The 17,241-nt window shown below is 53.6% G+C and overlaps 1 protein-coding gene across 2 annotated transcripts in view; it reads right to left on the reverse strand.

Moving 5' to 3' along the window:
- PCBP4 (poly(rC) binding protein 4) overlaps positions 1-16,015 on the reverse strand; it is a 35,304-nt gene extending 19,289 nt beyond the window's left edge. The window contains exon 1 of one of the 2 annotated variants that reach the window (XM_038410001.2): positions 15,802-16,015. The gene's annotated coding sequence lies outside the window, so the exon portion shown is untranslated. The remainder of the gene's footprint in view (positions 1-15,801) is intronic. The other variant, XM_043518984.1, reaches the window with a different exon arrangement.
- Between the last annotated feature and the right edge of the window lie 1,226 nt (positions 16,016-17,241).

The following is a 17,241-nucleotide window of genomic DNA, read 5'->3' on the forward strand; positions in this document are numbered from 1 at the left end:
CTGCCTGCTTGCCAGTGTCACTTTGCAAGGCAGAGTTAATGCTGAATGTTACAGAGAAGACCTCTCACCTCTTCCCCCGCCCACTCCCATGCCTGCAGACTTTACTTTTATTCGTTCTTGGGGGGTTTTGGTTTGTTTTTCCTTAATCCAAAATAAAAGGCCAGCTGTGCCATAGTACAGAAGGATGGTCTTGTGTTACGGCTTGAGACTGGGACTCAGGAGATCTGGGTTTAATTCTTAAAATCTGTCACAGCCTTTCTGTGTGATCTCGGGCAAATCCCTTACTCTCTTTGGCCCCGATTCAGCAAAAACACGTAAGCATGTACTAAACTTTAAGCATGTTCTCAAGTCCCAACTTCAGGGACATACATCTGCGCTTTAAATGCTTTGCTGAATTGAGGCATCCTGTGCCTCAGTTCCCCATCTGTAAAATGGGAGTAATAATCCTCTAACTTTTTGTCTGTCTTGCCTTTTTAGTCTTCAGGGCAGGGATTGTCTCTCACTGGGTCCTGCGTTCCAATGATGGGTTACCTGTGGTGAATTATAAATCCTTATAAACGGGATCTATCTATGGGCTACATCAGAGCTTCTCCTGAACGTGGTGTGAGATTTCCTCGCAGACCAAGCCACTGGTGCTTAGAGCAGTGTTCAGCTTTGCTTTCAGTAAACCCTCCCTTGGGGTAATTTTCTGGTTCTGAATGTGTGGCGAACCTCTGAGGTAACCCAGAAGAATCGTTTTCCTCCCCCTCACTGCCTTAGTAAAGAAATAGACACTGCAGGGCACATCCCAAAGCTGCTCATTCTCACCAGAGATCTACACACCACCATACACAAGGTCTTTGTCGGTTGGCTGTGCTAGGAGTGGTACAGGAGCTGGTGACTGGGCTGTTTCAGTTAAAGGGGAACACCCCCATATTGCTAAAAGATGGCTTGACGTGCGACTAGCAACTGCTCAGGTGACTGAGGTGGGACGGCTTTAGATCCTCCAATGTGCTTTTCTTCATAGATCTCGTTTTCCATTTCAATGGGGAGGCTGACCCACTGCTGGTTAGTTTCATCCGGATCAGTGTCACTTCCTGATTCTCAGCACTAGCACCATTGTGATTGTGATTGAAGGAGCAGGGAGCAGGATTGGAGCCCCAGTGCAGCCAAAGATCTGCTCTCTGCCCTAAGATCTCACAGTGCTGTCCTTTGAGGGCCAGCGCCTCAGCTGGTATAAATCAGCATAGTTCCTTTGTGGTCAATAGAGCTAGTGTGTCAATTTACAGCTGCTGAGGGCTGGTCAAGGATTACCAGCCTTGCCAGGAACTGTTGAAAACATTTGATTGAACTCCCTTCCACCCAGGCCGTTATAAGTAAACCTACATTTGGGACTGCTCCCTGGTTTTGACGATATCCCTTTAGTTCTGTGTGCCTGAGTCTCCGCTGTCTTGAGTAGACATTTACACCTGGGTAAATTTATCCTTGGGTTCATATGGTATTCTGCACCCATTTTGCACTCACCATGCCAGGCAGCTTCTGGATCCCCCTTACCTTGGCTTGTCTGACTACCTGGGAGTTCCCCCTTTCTGTCAGAGATGGTGTGGCTGGCTCGCCTCTGCACTCCAGCTATTTTTGTCGGCCCTTTAGGGCTGTTGACAGCTGCACATAACTTAGAGCAGCCTGAGGCTGCTCTACCTTATGCGGGCTAGCCCCAGAATCTAGGAGCTACACAGCCATTTTCCCTCCCCACTCTTAATCTGGGCCAACACAGATGCAACACAGAATGCGAAGCACCGTGCAGGGCATTGAATGACTACACAGCATGACAGACCATGCAGCGTAGGCTGGACTACAGCATGTCTAAAAGATGTCTTATGAAATGAGCAGATGAGATAAAACTCTGGGTTGATCCCTTTTGTATCCGTGACTAAACCCTGAAACACCCAAAATAAAGACAGCCCTTGTGCAATCCAAGCCAGCTCTTACAGGACATGATAGGGGTGTCTAGTTACTCCCAAGCAGACCTCAGGCAAAATTGGATGTGTTCAGGAAAACTGCTACCTCTGTACTTTCCCCATCCACCCGAGTGTATTAATGACAGGCTCCTGGAGTGCTGGGACACAACAGCTGACAGTTGTTTTTGTGCCACCAATGCTCAATTGCCAGCGTGTCCCTTTGGCACTGGACACACGTTGATTTCCCGCAGACTGCACCTTGCACCCTGTGTGTCTGAGCACAGCGGCTGTTGTTTAATAACTTCAGTTTGTGCAGGGCTGTATCCTGCCTGGCCATTTTCCCATCCCATGCTGCCAACCCAGTTCCAGGATCAGGGATAGCCAATCAGACAGCTGCTGCACACCCAGGACCTGGGAGAGCATACGGGTGGGCGTTCCCCGCAACAAAATACTCCGTTTACTCCCAATTAAAGCAAGTGTCTCCACCACAACCACAAATCCAGGGAATCGCCAGCTAAGACATCCACCAGTCACATGCCCTCTAGCCACATGCACCAGAATAACATTGATTTTCAGAAGTGCTGAACACTAAACCCTCCACCTGATGGAAGCTGGAGCAGTTCCGTACTTTTGACTATTGGGCCCAAGCAACACAATCATGCACATGCTTTCTCACTTCCACACTCAGACTGGCATCATATCAGCAAGTGTAACCTGCCTGCTTCACACTGCAGCATTTGACTTTGTTTGGCTTAAGGCACAGGAGAGGAGCCATGGGGAGAGGATGCAGATTGCAACTGGCATACTCTGTATCTGCCCATCTGAGCAGGGCAACTCAGCACCAGGGGGCCTAGAAACATCCTGAAGTAGAGCGTGGTCATTACCGGACATGCTCAGTAACTGTTTCTGAAGCTGTAGAAAGAAAAGGAGGACTTGTGGCACCTTAGAGACTAACAAATTTATTTGAGTTAGTCTCTAAGGTGCCACAAATACTGCTTTTCTTTTTGCGGATACAGACTAACACGGCTGCTACTCTGAAGCTGTAGAGGAAGTTTTCATTGTGGGCAAGCCACCTGACTGGCCACACCCAGTCACTTCTGAGAGCTCAGCCAATCAGAGCACAGTGGGGGATGGGGGAAAGGTATAAATAAGGAGTTAAGGGAGGGGTGGGCCAACCTTTTGGTCCAAGGGCCACATCTGGGTATGGAAATTGTATGGCAGGCTCTGAATGCTCACAGAATTGGGGGTTGGAGGGGGTGAGGGTTCCAGCTGGGGATGTGGGGTAGGGCCAAAAATGAGGAGTTCAGGCTGCGGGAGGGGGCTCTGGGCTGGGGCAGTGGGTTGGAGTGCGGGGGTGGGTGAGGGCTCTGGCTGGGGGTATGGGCTCTGGAATGGAGCTGGGGATGAGGGATTGGGGGCACAGGAGGGTGCTCCAGGCTGGGACTGAGGGGTTTGGAGGGCAGGAGGGAGATCAGGGCTGGTGCAGGGGGTTGGGGCACAGGAGGGGATCAGGGATGGAGGCTCCAGGCAGCGCCTACCTCAAACAGCTCCCGGAAGCAGTGGCATGTCCCCCCTCCGGCTCCTACATGGAGGTGCGGTCAGGCAGCTCTGCGCGCTGCTCCATCCACATGTGCGGCCCCCCCAGCTCCCATTGGTCATGGTTCCTGGCGAATGGGAGCTGCGGAGCTGGTGCTTGGGTCGGGGGCAGTGCATAGAGCCCCCTGGCTGCCCCTATGCATAGGAGCCAGAGCGGGGACATGCCACTGCTTCAGGGAGCTGCGTGGCGCCACGGCATGTGCAGAGCAGGGCAAGTCCCCAACCCTGCTCCCCAGCTGGAGCAGGGCAAGCCCTGGACCCTGCTCCCTGGCGGGAGCTCGAAGGCCAGATTAAAACATCTGAAGGGCCGGATGTGGCCCCTGGGTCATAGTTTGCCCATCCCTAAGTTAAAGGCAACACTGATGAGGAGGTGCTAGCTGGCAGATTCTAGTTCTTGTAACGTGTTGGATACAGGTGAGTGCTATTCTGGCTTCTCCTACTAGGGAAGTTCTCCATTAAGATAAGGGTTGATCCATGAGGCAGTGTTTTATGGATCTGAAGGGAGAGCTATGGGGAAGCATCTCTCACCCAGAGAGGCTACAGAGTTGGTGGAACTTCATGTAGCTATTAGCTAACTGCTCAAAGCCGGGATTCTGTCTCTGTTCACCAGAGCGGGGGAGGGACAGCTCAGTGGTTTGAGCATTGACCTGCTAAACCCAGGGTTCTGAGTTCAATCCTTGAGGGGGCTATTTAGGGATATGAGGCAAAAATCTGTTGGATGATTTAACTGGGGATTGGTCCTGCTTTAAGCAGGAGGTTGGACTAGATGATCTCTGGAGGTCCCTTCCAACCCTGATATTCTATAATGGGACAGATCTGAGGGAATGGTGAGTTTCTACCTTCTTACCTCACCTGGCTGGGCTTATGGGGTGCAGATAGTGTGGATGCCTTATCGAGATCCAGGGACTGGCTATTTTATATGCTGATCCCAATCCATGGATGCCGATGACAGGTTTCTGATTCACCAGCAACTAAGGACCAGTCAGCTATTAACACGTGAGCTGGACCGGGCTAGCTGTGAAGATCCCTAGATTGTCTTGTCTGTTTTCTGGCAGGGTTCTGAAGTGTTTGCAAGAGCTGAGATGCTGCTATTCTCCCCAGGCTCGGAAGAGTCCAGCTGACAAACACACGGCATGTTATGGTCACTCTCTAAAGACTGAGACCTCATCTCCTAGAGCTGCTCCGAGGGAATGGGTTCCTGTGGGTGTACTAACATAGAGAAGTGTAGCTGTTCCGAGTATATGTAACAGCATCAAAGTGTATAAGAAACACCATCAGATTTACCAGCTAACAACTTGAATTTAAAAGTCATTCTTAGTATCGTGTGATAACTTACAATGTTGTCTCGTTTCAGTACACATGAAATGTTTGTTTACTAAGAAACTGAATGTTTGCAGCATTGTTGTAGCCTGTTGTCCCAGGATATCAGAGAGGCGAGGTGGGTGAGGTAATGTCTTTTATTGGACCAGCTGTTGTTGGTGAGAGAGAGAGACACGCTTCTGAGCTTACACAGAGCTCTGTGCAGATACAGCACACAGAACTCCAGCCTGAAGAAGAGCTCTGAGTAGCTCGAAACGTCATTAACAGAAATGGGTCCAATAAAAGAGATTCCCTCATCCCCCTTGTCTCTCTAAGGTCTGGTCTACGCTGCGTACTTACTGCTGTATAACTTCGGCACTCAGGAGAGTGAAAAATCCACACCCCTGGGTGATGCATTTATACCAACCTGAACCCCCCGTGACGACAGTGCTATGTCTGCAGGAGAGCTTCTCCCACCGACTTAGCTACTGCGTCTTGCAGAGGTGGAGTTAGTAAGCTGACGGGAGAGTTCTCTCCCATTGGCTTAGGGCCTCTGTGCCAGGCACTGCTGTAAACTTGTAGTGTAGACCTGCCCTAAGAAACTGCTCTGCCATTTTTCTGAAGTTGACTGGGAACTATTCACACCTACTGGGCAGGGTTTACAATAGCCCGGAGGTTTGACTGGGTCACGTTGTGTGAAATGACAGCACTCTGGTCTGTGCACCCGCAGAGAGGCAAGTTGAGGTGTGGGAAGAAGGGGACTGTAACAGTTATGGATAATATTGCAGCAGCCCCATTCCGCAAACCCAATGCACATGCCACTACCTCTAACTCCCATCCAGCCCCATGTCCCAGCGAGATGAATATGTATCCAGCTGGACATGCAGGTACAGCCTGTCGTGGGCTCTGGGTTGCTAGATGTACTGCGCAGGGCCGAGGCTAGTGTATAGGAGTGCGATCGAGAGCAATCCAGATGGGACTGGAGTCTCAGCCAAAGGTTCTGGTGGATCTGGGCTTAGTCCGGGGCTGGCAGAGTTTCCAGAAGCAGGGTCTGTTGCAGCTGGAGGGCCTGAATAGAGATTTACTTTAGATGCTGTGAGCTGCCACACAGCTCCCTAAAGAGTACTGCCAAAGTGGGACGCTCCTACACCTGGTGCACAGCTGGCTGTGCCAGTTCTCCGTCTCTTCTGCAAGAGCCTTGGCACAAGATGTGCACAGAGCAGAGGCAAGGGGCAGGCCAGAAGAGGGAAGGGTGGTAAAGGTTAGACCCACACCCCAGCCATCCTATGCCCTGCAAAGCCCCATTGATCCAGAGGCACAACCCTGAAGGGCTGCCCTAGCTCATACCAGGATCTCCATTAGTCCCTGAATAGGGGGAAGCACAGTCTGCCCTTTAGACTCTGCACTGGTACCTTCACTAGAACCTGGGTGACCGCCCCTGTCCTATCAGCCCATCCCGAACCCTTGCCTTCCCTGTGCTCGGCATCTCTACTCTTCGAAGCAGCAAGATAACGAACAGGAAAAGGATCAGCCTTTCCCAAGGGCTCATGACCAGCTAACCACACTTAGGCCCTGGCATTGCCTGGCACTCCCACAGCACATCATCATATTTCTTATCTCTGTCTCTGTTAAGGTGCCTAGTTCTTGGCCCTCCTTGATGATGATGCCTCACTCTTGACAGCTCTTTCATCATAGGTCTCCAAGTGCTTCACCAAGGGGGTCAGTATCATTATCCCTGTTTTACAGATGGAGAAACTGAGGAATGAGCCAGGGAATGGGCCAGGGTCACCCAGCAGGCCAGTGGAAGAGCCACTGATTTATTTGTCCTTATCTACTTGGTTGTTAACTAGTCCAGCTATGCGAGATGCATCCCAGAGGCAGTGGTGTGCAGTGCAGCCCAGTGCTCTGGGTACGTGCTGGGGGAATGCCTGCTGGAGCGCTCCCCAGCGGTCTGCAGGTGTACGCCCCCTGGGTGAGGAGCGTCGGGGTGGCACCCACCTACGTTGCTGGCATACGCAGGCGGCACTCACCAGCTGTGTTGCTGGATGTCTCCTGTGCTGATGTCAGTGGCAGGTTAACTGGATGAGGGCGCGCAGTGGCAGAGGAAGGGGTGGTTAAAAACTAAACAGGATTGAGTCCACCAAAATTGTGGGCTTCCCAGAACCACATCAGTTCCCCCCTCCCATGTTCCTCTTCTCCTCGGCTATCATGCTCCCAAGCTCTGAGCTCTTGCTCCCTGTCCCTGTTCAAATGGATTCTTCCTTCTGTTCCTTCTCAGGCTCTTTGATCTTCCCCTTCTACCTCTCCCTGAACAGGCCCTGGGTTTCTCGCTGTTCTGGGCTCTCCCAGAGTGCCAGGCCCAGATATCTAGGACCTGGCTCTAATCCAGCTCCCTGTGTCCAGTTAGTGCTGCAACCGTGCCTAGGTTTCTGTAAGCACCAGCTCCTGCCCACACTCCTTGCATTCAGCCTGATGGCAAAATTGCTGCCTCATATATGTTGCAAGATCAGTGTGGGGCTTTGCTCCCTATATTTGGGAAATGTTGTTTGTCATTTAAAGAGTTAAATGTTAAAAGTGCCCACACACGAAGGTGATGGGTGCTATTGAAATGCCTACAATAAATACAGCTGAGCAACACAGCCCTGGCTTGTTAAAGGACACCAGCTAATCTTGCCTTTTCCTTGGTGAGATGTTTGCATATCCAGGGTCAGATGGACTGTACTGGCTGGGGCTTCCCAGATGCAACCTGAGTCTGTGTTTGCAGTCAGCCAGCCAGCCTTGCACCCAAGTTCTGTGCTGCCCATCCCAGTGAGACGGTAGCCCGGGACGATTCCGACAGCTGTGGATACGGTGAACTGTTCCTGTTGATCACTGGGCTAGAAGCTCTGATGCTAGATTGTAGGTATGGGCATGTTTTGGGACTGGCAGGGTGTGGGATTGTGGGCAGGGTTCTGGCTTGTGGGTGGATTTTTGAATTGTAGACGTGGCTTGTAATAGTGAGGTTTGGGTGTGTGGATGGGGCTGAGAGTGTGGGCGCATCTTGGATTTTAACTTGTGGGCAAGATTGGGGTTCATAACTATATCTTGGGTTTATGGATGGGGCTTGCACTTGTAGGTAGGGCATAGTTACAGCACCGCCCACTTTATCTCCCATGCTGCCCACTGATTGTGGCTCAGAGGGCCCCTAGTCTCTGGCCTGTTGTATTTTGCTTTGTCTTTGCATATGACAGATCTGTCCTTGTAGCCCTCCTGCTCTGGTCTCTCTTCTGGGGAGACTGATTCTCCAAGAGGTCGGCTTTTTTTCAAGGGCCCATTCCTGGTCTTCTGTGTGCATTTGTTTGTCCCCCACACCCACGTGTAAGCCCACATTACCCTCTGAGCAACTTTTACCGAGCTCCCATCCCTTCCCCAGCACTCAGCACCACCATTGCCAATAATCTGTGATGTGCTCGCCAAGTTCAGGGGAAGCATTCATGGAATGCAAACCCACATGCGAGGTGGGGTGCTCGATCCAGCCCCCACCTGGGTCCCGCTGCTTTTTAACCGCCCTGACACGGCTGTACTTGGCGAGGGGGGTGGCGAAGGGGGAGGGGACTTTGCGTAGTTTAATATCCAGGGTCAAAATAGTTAAGCCCCTAGATTCCCTTCTGCGAATCCTAAAGAAAACCAGCCACAAAATGCTAGTTTACCCAGCGCGAAGGCAACAGCTGTGTAAATGCAGACATGGTCAAGCCGCTTCTTCTGATCTCGACCAGCTGTCCCAGGCGGGCAACTATCCCATCAAAGGGTCTCGGGTAATGGGGGGGTTTATTTGGATTCCAGCTCAGGAGACGGCATGCCAAGCTTGGTTGAAGAGGATGATAACGCAGGCTGGGAAAGGGAACAGGTCTCTTACATACTGCAGTGATCATGTGGGGTGCTAAGGGGGTCTCTCCTTCAGCTCCCTTCCTGGGCAGCACTCCAGGGGCCGGATTCTCAGTGGAGCTGCACCAGCTTTGATGGGGCAAGGCTGATGTATAGCAACTGAGAGCCTAGCCCCGCAATGCATTCCTGCCAGGGCCTAGCGGTTCTGAACAGCTCCCTGCTTACCAGAGCCCGGGCAGTCCAGGGTTGGTTGGCGTGGCTGCTGGAGAGGGTGAGGTCATCTTGCCTTCCTGAATTGTCTACAGCCATTCCACGCCCCCTAGAGCCAACCAGAGTTTGGACAGGCCAGTGGGTGGGTAGGAGACCACAGGACCTGCAGGAAGTGTGTGTGGGGAGAGGGTTAGGGGGTAGGAGCAGCTGCGTGTGCCACAGTTCAGTGCCAGCAGTGCCCAGGAAGGTGATGGATGCCAGCAGGATGTAAGCACACACCCCAGCAGCCATTGCTGAGCGGGTGTGGCAGTGCTGCGGGCATGGGTTGCTGCTGAGTTCCCATGGACTGGCCTGAGCATGCACTCACGGACTAGTGTTTGTAAAGGAACGCGGGTTTTTCCGTGATCCAGGAGCCGTCTATGGGGCCTGAAATAACATGATACGAGTCTGCTGGGCATGTAAGGGGTGGGGAAATGCAGCCACAAGATAAACGCTGGTACAGTGAGACCAAAGGGGGATCAGCAGTGGCAGCCCCTGCAGAAGCCAGCAGCACTTGGGGCTGCCCTGGCCACACCCCTTTCTGACCCCCATCTTGCAATAGCCCAGGACAGCCCTGGCCATTTCTCCCAAATATGGGAGCTAATTCCTAGCTCTGCAGCTGGGCAGGTGTCCCCCACAGGGAGCAACTTTGCATGTGCTCTTCTCAGAAGCCCATCAGGAAACCAGTGGTGAGATACACCGTCTGATCCCAAGGGGCAGTCCCTGCTGGGGGACCCCCACCCCTCTCATGGTTCCTGTCCATAAGCCCTGTGGGAGTTCTTGCCCCCCCCGCACATGAGTGACAGTCACACTCCTCCAGCCTCTAACCCCAATTACCCCTTGAGACCCCAGTTGGATCTGGGCCCCACTCTGAGGCTCCTCTTATGCAGGGGTCAATCCAGAGTCAGGCCAGCAAAATCAGCAGTGTTAGCGCTGGGGACCCATTACTCTGAATCTTAGCCAGGTGGGTTCTGCCCGCTCAGGCTGGGGATGGAAGGCGCAGCCCTTCTGTGGCTGAACCCTTGTCTTAGCAGAGCATTTTGGGTACGTGGGTTCCCCTGGAAGTCAGTTGAGTGATACCGAGTGCATCTGGTGCACGACCACAGAAGGGGTCTGCTGAAACCCCCTCCTAGTGAGGATCAGAGGCCCCCCTACCGAGATGAATCCCTCCCTCCCTCCCTCCTCGCTTGGATCTGCTTCACTTTTACTTCAGGTTGGGTAAAGTAAGCCGATGGCCAGCCCTTGGTTTTGTCTGCAGCAGCACTGTGTTGTGCAGAGGCATTCCTACCTCCTAGCTGGGAGGGGAGAGGAAGTCCCCCTGCTCTGGTTGGTGCCCAACTCCCCAGGGATGGGGAAGCAGTGTTTGTCGCGGCAGATAGTGGGTAAGACTGGCACCCTGGGAAGGGAGCAGATGGCATGAGAGACTAGGTCATGGGATGAAAAGGATCAGCAGCCCGCGCCTCTTGTTGCTGCCTGATCCATTGGCAGGGCAGCGCTCTGTGCCTGGCCCGTGGAGCTCGAAGCCGTTGATCAAAGCGTCCGCTTACTGTCAGAGGACAGCCAGGGTCCAGCAGGGAGACACTTCTCTTGGGGCTTGTATGATCCAGGCGAGAGAAGAGGGAGACAGACCTCCGCTCGCATACCCCAGCCCCGGGGAGCTGGCCCTGCTGCTGAGGGACAGGAACAGAGCGGATCTGGTGCGACGAGCCTCTAAGGCAGTTCCAACTCCCTACAGCTCTCAGGCCGTGGGAGCCCCTCAGCCTGCCCCATGAGTGGGATTTGGGGGTCTGCTGGCAGAGGGAGATGGCTAGATCTGAAGCAGGAGGGACGGGCTGGACATGGGGTTCCGGGCCTACTGCACCAAGGGGCATTGGGAAGGGTTTTATTTTTAACGTCCTTCCCGCAACCTCCTGATCCTGAGCTCTGGGGTATTTCCAGAGCACGGGCTGTGGCTCTCTGCAGAGGGCTGAGTCAGCTCCAGGCCTGCCAAGACCATAGGTTTGTGTCCCCCACAGACGTGGCATATTGACCAAGACAATCAGGTTGAGTGATAGGACGACTGGCTGCCCAGGAGAAGAGCTTCTCTGGCCATATCCCCCTCCTCCCATGGCAAAGAAGGGGTGGATGGAGGGGTTAGGTGACTGGATTTGCTACTGATGTGCTGTGCAGCTAAGGACAAGGCTCTGTGCCTCAGTTTCCCAAGTGTTTATGGAAAGAATGGATGGCCCAGTGGTTAGGTGCTAGCCTGCGACTAAGGAGACCTGAGTTCAATTCTCTGCTCTGAGTGACCTTGGGCAAGTCACATAGTCGCTCAGTGCCTCAGTTTGTCCATCTGTGAAATGGGGGTGATAGTACTTCACCGCCCTGCTGAGGATGACTATGTTAAAGGCTGTTAGGTGCTCCTGTGTTATGGTAACAGGAGCCAGAGGAGCACCTTGGACAGTGCTGCTCCCCTCACTCAGGGCTTGTCTTCATGTACAGTGCTACAGCTACAGTGCTACAGCTACAAGATGCTTTGGGAGAGCTTCTCTCCGTTGGCATAATTAATCCACCTCCTCAGAGGCAATAGCTATGCCGGCAGGAGAGGCTGCTCCCGGGGTAACGTTAGTATAACTGCGTCACTCGGGGGCTGGATTTTTCACACCCCTCAGCGACGCAGTTAGACCGATGTAGGTCTGTAGTGTAGACCTTAGGGGAGTTCACTTTGTGAGCGTTTGCAAAGTGCCCTGAGCTCGAGGGTGAACGCAGCGTGACTATTCCTGCCATGCGGGTCAGCTGTCGGGACGTTATTGCATGGAAGCCACGGTGCTTGGGCCCTGTGTCTGAAATATGGCCCTTGTCTTTTCCATAAGGGCAGCTCAGTTAGGGGGCAGGAGGGGAGCATGCCCTCCTGGCTTCTTTATGGCACAGGAAGGGCCGAGAGGTTTACGTACCCCACCCCCATCTTGTTCAGCTTGGTTTCTATGCTAGACTATCTGCTCACATGTGCCTTTGTTTGCTGTTTGTCTATGCTCCTGCGTAGGGAACGGCAATGACTAATCTACACTGCGGAGAAAGGAAGCCTTTGTGAGAGATCCAGCCCCCTCCCGCCTCTGCTCCACCCCTTCATTAAAGGGTTAGGACCTGTGGGGCACTGTAGCAAAAACAGGGGTGACCTGGCTTGACGGTCCCGGTATCTCTAAAATATTCTTTGACTCCCCACAACTCTGTCCTGCCCTTCCCAGCACACCGCAGAGCCGCTACAAAGGTGGTTTGCTAAGGATTGCCTGCAGGTTGCCCATCGGGGCCCTTCGATCCAGTGGGAGTCAGCTGAGCCCAGCACATTCTTCCCGCTAGGAGGAGGAGCCCGGAGGCGAGCTAGAGAAGCAGCTCTCTTGTGTGTACTTAGCTGTGCTAGGCATGCACCGGACCTTGTGGCATTCTGTCATTTGATTGGATGTCCGCTTTGCCTCTCTTGAGTCAACCCCTCCCCTTCCACCTAGGGCCCTGGCAACCTGGGCAGGGACCAGGGTGTAATGACCCGCCGCTCCAGGCGCATCAGTCTGGGGTAGCAGGAATGATAATGAGATGCCTTCCTTGCAAAGTGCTTTTACAATCCTCATGGCTTCCCCAGGGTCACTATTGTCACTAATAGGTCACTATTGTCCCCACATTAGATGGGGGAAACTGAGGCACTGATAGATAATGTTGCAGGCCCCAGGCCAGTTTAGCAACATTTAGCCGTTTAGCAGAGCCAAGTTTAGAACTCGGGAGCCACTGGCCCCCTGTCCTGTGCTCAGATCACTGGATCAATGGGTTTTAATCCTTATGTTTGTGCACCCCTAAACTGAACTGGAATAATTGGTGTCCTAATAGCCAACATAGAGAAATCAGGCCAGTCACTGGCCATCTGGGTACAGGGGCTTTCTTAGGACCGGCAGCAGTGCATTTTGTCCTGAGGATCTGAGTTCTAATTTCACCGTTGCCACCAGGAAGTGCCGATTGGGGAAGCCCTTGATGGCTATGCAGTGTATACAGAACACCAAGTCTCAGGGCCCCTAAACCTCTCTGAGCCCCCACATTCTCCAGCACACAAAGGGTAATGCAGAGCTCCCCAGCTGCAGTGAAAGTTTGTGTGTGTGGGTAGCTTCCTCTTTAGCCCTCCCCATCCCGCCCCCAGCTTTCACAGGAAGGAGGGTGCTCTCGTCCTGGCGCTGAGAACAATTCCCCATGTGTTCCTAGCCCAGTGAGGAGGAGGGGGTTCATTCACAGGATCACTTTACAGATGCTCTGAAGGCTGGTCCCTGCTTCCCTTATGACACGAATGAGGCAGGCTGGAGGATGTGAGGCTTTCAAAGGACAAAGGGGCAAATGTTTGTGGCCAGAGGGGAATTAGAAACCCTTGGGCAGCTCAGGGCTAAGAGAGTCTGCTGGGGAGGAGAGGTACTTTGGTGAGGTGGGAGGGGGTATTGGGAGTGTCCCCCACACCTCAAAAGGGGATGGGAAGAAATGTTTCACTGGTGCTGGGAGAGGGGAATGGCCATGGAGCATCCTACCTGATGGGGAGTCTCCTGGGAAAATGTCACGTGGTGGGGGATGCCCTTGGAAAGTTCTGTCTTGAGGTTAAGGGGCAGGGGTTCTCTGCAGGATCTGGATTCTAGCTGGGGGGGGGGAAGGTCTGGTCCTGGAAGGCTCATATAGAGCAGAAATGGGGGTGGGGGGAGTGGCAGTGAAACCTGCCAGAGATTTCCCCAGTTTGTCATGTCCATTGCAGGGAAAGGATGAAGTCACAGCTTGGAATGTGGCCGTCTCATGCAAAGCTTAGCTGATGGCAGTAACGTTCTATCTCCACCGTATCTGGGACCCATCCCCTTACACACCCCTTTGGGTTCTAGCTCACGAAAGCTTATGCCCAAATAAATTTGTTAGTCTCTAGGGTGCCCCAAGGACTCCTCGTTGTTTTTGCTCTATTTAAGGTTAAGATTCGCTTACTGTTTACCAGCTGATTTTTTTCTAAGTGCACTAAAATCCTCATGCTGACTCAGATTGTCTCAAAAATTGATGTGCTTCATGGAGATGTGGGATAGGGTCAGTGGTCCAAATTTGAGGGCCTTTGAGCATGGGGTTCCCAAGATACAGCTCCCACCCAAAGAATGTGGCATCAACCTTTGGTGGTCCTTATTAACCCTTCTTGCGCACAGCTGCACAAACAAATCTAAGCAGGCTGATTATTGGTGGTGGCTCATCTTGCTCAACAGGTAACCTCACCTGGGAAATGGAGGGGCTCAAGGGCTACTCTCTGCCTCTACACCCCTCCCTTTGTGCCAGCCAAATGGACACATGGGCCATGTTCACCCCATTGACTTCCATGGAGATGCACCATAAAATGGCTCTGTGGATCATCCAGAGGGAGTTTTATATAGGTGGGATTTTTTTTTTGGCCCAACTGTGGGTAGGAGTGCTAGATATGGCACCTCCCTTGTGGGCTCAGGCTGCCTGGCACAGTGCCCAGTGCTATGCGCATTATTATTATTATTATTATTTTTATGTCATGTGAGTAGTGCTCCAGTCTGTGTGAGCAAGGTGCCCGGTAGTGAATGGCATTTGAGTGGCTAATGGGAACAAGGACAGAGCAGGGTTGGAAGAATTAAAGCAATCTGCAGCTGTGGAGCGGCAGGTGGTGCGTGCGGGCTCAGGAGGCCAGAGTTGGGTCACCAGTGGAGTGAATTGGACGGCCTCATCACTGACTCCCATGGATCTGTGTCCTCATTGATTCAGCATAGTGGTGATCCCAGCTCAGGGGTACAGGTGGCAGGGAACAGAAATGAGAGGCACTGGAAGAGCTGTGGGGGGGCTCAGGCCCAGAGGAACAGGAGATGCAGTGAGATCAGATTTGGGGCCACTGTATGGTGATGCAAAGACAGGACTGAAAGGCACCAGCTGAGCTGTGTAGGGAGGACCCAGAGCTGGAATGAGACTGCAGAGCTGGGCCTGTGGCCCACTAGCAGGAACTGGGTGCAGGTCCGAGCAGCGGAGCACATCATGGGCCCTGCTGAGCTGGAATAAGGTGCTGGGAAAGGAGTAGCTTGGGTAGTGGGTCAGGACCGAGGAGCACTGCCAGAGCTGTGTGAGTGGGAAGCTTTCCGAAAGCCTGGAGTGCTGTGTCAGGCTGCAGCCAGCACTGCCAGTCCCTTCCTTGCTTGGACACTAAAATAATCCCCTTGCTGAGCCCTGTGCAGCCCCTGGCGATGGGAACAAATCTGCGCGGAGAGACAAAGGTCCTCTGGAGACCTTGTTGCTTCCTGGCATGTGAGTCTGCAAGTGCCCCCGGGTGCTGGGTACCTGCCACTTGGACTGGGGACTGGCCCTCTGGCACCATATATGCTCCCTGGCCTCTGGGACCTCTTGGCTCCAACTAAAACAGGGTGGGGAGGTAACTTGGAGGCATCCTCAAACCCTTCCGACTGGTTTCTTGGAGCAGCTCCCTTCTCCCAGCCCCGCAGAGGCAGCTTTGGAGCTCCTTGCCAGGGAAACACATGGCTCCGAGAGGAGGAAAACTTTAGCTCTTTCTCCCCTCGAATCCCCATGTCACTGTGCAACCTGGGATGGGGCTGGAACATTGTGGGCCACGCAGCGAGCCATGGAGCATGCAAAGCAATGTCGCCTTGTGTTCACCCCACGGAGCAGGTGTTGCAGCTGGCATGTTCCCCCCTCGCCCTCAGTTCCATTGCCCAGTCACTATTTCACCCCACGCCGAGCAGACTTGCTATCTCAATCAGTAACACCTTGCACCCTGCTCTGCTGTGGTGCCACTGCCGGGTCGCCCCCTCTGCCGTGCCAGCACCCCCAGAGTTACAGATCTCCCCCATTTGCTTACCTTTTCTGTCTATCCCTGGGCTGGCTGCGCCTCTTAGTCCCACATTGTCACCCGGAGAGGCGCTGGTAACAACTGGGAGTGACATCAGCCAAGAACAATGAAATGCTTGACAGGCGAGGCACAGGCCAGAGGCTCGGGAATATTCCCCCCCCCAACCCCCATCCCGCCCATCCTCCATCCCTCCCTCTAGGATCCAATTACAGCGGATAAAGGAGACACTAAAAGGAACAATGCATACTGGGTAAGGCCATCTGCCAAGGACAGGGACATTCCATCCCCCACCCCCACCGGCCCCCCTCCGCTGGCATATGCTCGCCCTTTGTAATTGCATTCTTTCCTGGTAACCGAGCGGCCAGCGCGGCCAGCCCAGCGTCAAGGACACTGCCAGCGGGCCAGGCACGGGGTCCCTGGCACAAGGAGGGCTCTTCCCTTTCCATTGCTCTCTCCCCTCCTCACTGCCTGTCATAGAGCAGGTAGCTAGTGTACCACCCAGCCATCAACCCTCGGGCACCTGCTGTTGCTAACCCTGGTGGAGGGGAATTCTAGGGATGAGGGCCTTGGGTAGGTGAGAGGCTGGATTGCATGCTGCACTCCCCTGGCCTAGGGGGTGCTGTGTCTCTGTGCTGGAGGTTCCATGCAGGCTGCTACTGGCCCGGTTGGGCATGTGTGACGGGACCCACGGGGCCCAGTGGCCGTTCACCAGGCTGTGGTGGATGGGTCGCCAAGGGATAGAGTGATCCCATGGTCCATAGAGTCAAAGCAGTGTCAGCGGGGCTTGGAGGGAGAGATCCTACTGGGGTGCCTGGCCATTCTGTGGCCACCCATAGCTCGCAAATGAAGGGGGCTTTGATGCCCAGGCGCAGCTCAGATCCCGGAGCCTCCCCCTTTACACTAGACACCCGGTGACAATAGGAAATAGCATTGCTGTAGCTCCTGAAGGCTTGCAGTGGAGTCTGGAAAGAGCCCCAAGATGTCATGAACCCACCACTGTAACCGTGTGGCTCTGCAGCCCCTCAGGCCCAGATCCACAAACGTATTTAGGCTCCTAACTTTCACTGCCATGAAGGGAGTTAGGAGCCTAAATACCACCCCTTCAGAGCCTGGCTGTCGGTGCTGTCATGTTGCCTGACCACTTCGTGGCTGGTGCAGACACATCTCCCCAAGAGCTGATGCTGTCGCGTCTTCCAGACAGCAGCTGCTCTCAGGCTGCTGCACGGCTCTGCTGAATGTTTCTGGTTTCCTGGCTGTCGCATTAGTTTGCTGGCAATACTCATCTTAGCAAAATGGGCCCTATTTCTTCCACTAATCCACTCGCTGGTGCAGCAGGGCTAGGGATCAGGCAGGTCTTGTAGGAGTTCCTGCATGGTTCAGTTGGGGGTTTTCAGCCTGTCCAGGTGTTGCCTTTCCAATGTGTATAGATGCCATGGCGGGATGGTCCTG

Source organism: Dermochelys coriacea, chromosome 7 (assembly GCF_009764565.3).
Source record: "Dermochelys coriacea isolate rDerCor1 chromosome 7, rDerCor1.pri.v4, whole genome shotgun sequence".
Classification (NCBI taxonomy): Eukaryota; Metazoa; Chordata; order Testudines; family Dermochelyidae; genus Dermochelys; species Dermochelys coriacea.